Raw genomic sequence first — 2516 nt, forward strand, 5'->3', positions numbered from 1 at the left:
AAAAACTGAAAATAAATAAATAAATAAAAATAACTGTGCTCCAAAGAACGAAATGTAAACCAATGCATTCTGAATGGGAGTGTTTCTCCGATTTTTCCATGCTACACAGAACGAAATGTAAATAAAGACTTCATGGTCATAATAATTTAAATATCATTATTCTCCTCAGTGTGTAGGGTGGTATTCAGTCACTTGACCGTCATGGTTGCTATGGTGGTTGCTAACGACCAGCCCCTCTAATCCTTACATGGCTCTAAAAACCACGCGGCAAAGGAGCTGCCGTCCATTGTGTTGTTTTTGTCGTAAACTAGGGTCCGATGGTTAGAAAATAGACAGATATTCCAAGGTATCTTTAAAAGGCAGCTTTGATGTTTTTATTTTCTGCAGTTTAGACTTCTTCTATAACCTATTTTTGAAAGCAAAACACCAAGCTCAATGATTTAACGAGGCAGGGTTATTTGAAACAATTTATTAAATAAATATTTGTGAGAGGTCATTCCTTCTCCTGAGTTTGCTTCCTATTTATGTCTAGTGTACAACCCTACTGTCCACAAGCATCACCCCCCCCCTCCCCATATGGATTTGGAGAATTGTTGCCACGTCCCAGTGGTGGAGGTATCAAATATATGAAAGAGGGCATTCAATTATACTACAATGATCAATTAGGAGGCCGAAGCCCTAAAGGAAGTGATGCAATAGGTGACTGGGTCGACAACATTTAAGTAAGCTGTACTTTGACGTCTCTCATATATCAAAGGGGGTCTCAAAGGACGCATACGCTTCAACCTGTGGCTCCAGTACAGAAAATGAATCAGCAAGTGCTCCATCTCGTTGCACCTGCACCCAGCGGCTCGCTTGCAAGATTTTGGCCTGAAGTTCTTCCCAGACCCACACCCTAGCCATCCAACACGCGTATCTGAGAATCAGGCTTCTCTTTAATAATGACAAAAAGTTACGAGAGAAATACACATTCACTTTTTGTTATCTCATAAGCGGCGTGGTGCCGGCTCCTTTTGACCTTTTGACCCCAGACTTCAAAAACGTGGCCACAGGCCAGCTGTGTTTTCACACCTTAAGCCACAAATGTACACCTCCATCCCACAAAAAATGGGGACTAGAAACTAACCTCTGTCTTATGTACACTGTAAAAAGAAAATAGTTGGATCAACTTAATTGAATTACCTCAATTGGTAACGCGTAAATTAATTAAGTTTATTCAAATAAAAATAGCAAGTTCGACTAACCCAATTGTTTTAAGTCGGATCAAATGACTAAAATGTTTGTTTTCAAATAAACAATTTGCATCAATCAAACTTAAAATTAATGCACAACAAATTAAAATTTCCTTTTTTTCCAACTCAATTATTTGCTATATCCTAAAGTAAGATACTGCTTTCTTAGAACCCAATATTCTGACTTGAGGTTAAGAATATTTTTAAAGTAACCTTAATGTAAAATGTAAGTTTACTCAACATAATTAAAATACTTTCTTACAATTTACAGTTTATACTACAAAAACATTTTTGTCATTTTCAATTGCTTAACCATTCCTGTAACTGCATGCATTGGGTTAGTTTAACCATATAGAACACCTCTATAGAACACCAAAAAAATAATCCTATTATAGTTATTATAACGCAATTTTATCATATATTTTGAAAATACATTTGAATGATGGATGACACTAACAGTAACACCTCAGTAAGGTATTTGAGCTCTAAGCATTAACAGATTGTATTTTTTGTTATTTTGAAAACACATGGAAACATGAACAGAAAATGAAGAAAAGTCTTCTACGAAAAACCTGCAACAAAATCAATGTGTATCATCTTGTGGTTTGAAGAATATTTGTCTCTTTAAACACAAAGGCAAAAAAAACATAAGAGGCTCGAGTTTCACAGGCCCCATGTCTTAAAGGATAAATCTGGTGTAAAATGGATCTGGGATGTTTAATATGATAACGAGATGGTATGTCCGTTTGGGAGCAAAATAGCGCATCTAGACGCATTCTTACGTTTTTAGCCGATTCTACCATCGGTAGAATCCACGCTATAAACTTGGAATCATGGGGGGATCGTCTCATGGTAAAAACGAAATCGCTATTTAAAAGGCTAGAAGTAGCCCGACACTTCTTTGGTAGTATTATAAGGGTCTTAAAATATAAAAAGAGGCATTGATAACTTTCTAAGTGTACAGTTTGTTTATTAAAAATGACATTTTATACACACTTAATACCATCAGTAGTTCACCCGTCGACGCCATTTTGTATTTAAGACTCGATAGGTCGATTGACGAACACAGAGCTTGTGACATCCGTGAACAATACGCATGCTCCATGTTCGCCAAGATACTTAGTCTTAAATACAAAATGGCGTCGAAAGATGAACTACTGATGGTATTGTGTGTATAAAATGTCATTTTTAATAAACAATCTGTACACTTACAAAGTTATCAGTGCCTTGTTTTATATTTTAAGACCCTTATTATACTACCAAAGAAGTGTCGGGCTACCTCTA

The sequence above is a fragment of the Gadus macrocephalus genome, chromosome 6 (assembly GCF_031168955.1).
Source record: "Gadus macrocephalus chromosome 6, ASM3116895v1".
Lineage (NCBI taxonomy): Eukaryota > Metazoa > Chordata > Actinopteri > Gadiformes > Gadidae > Gadus > Gadus macrocephalus.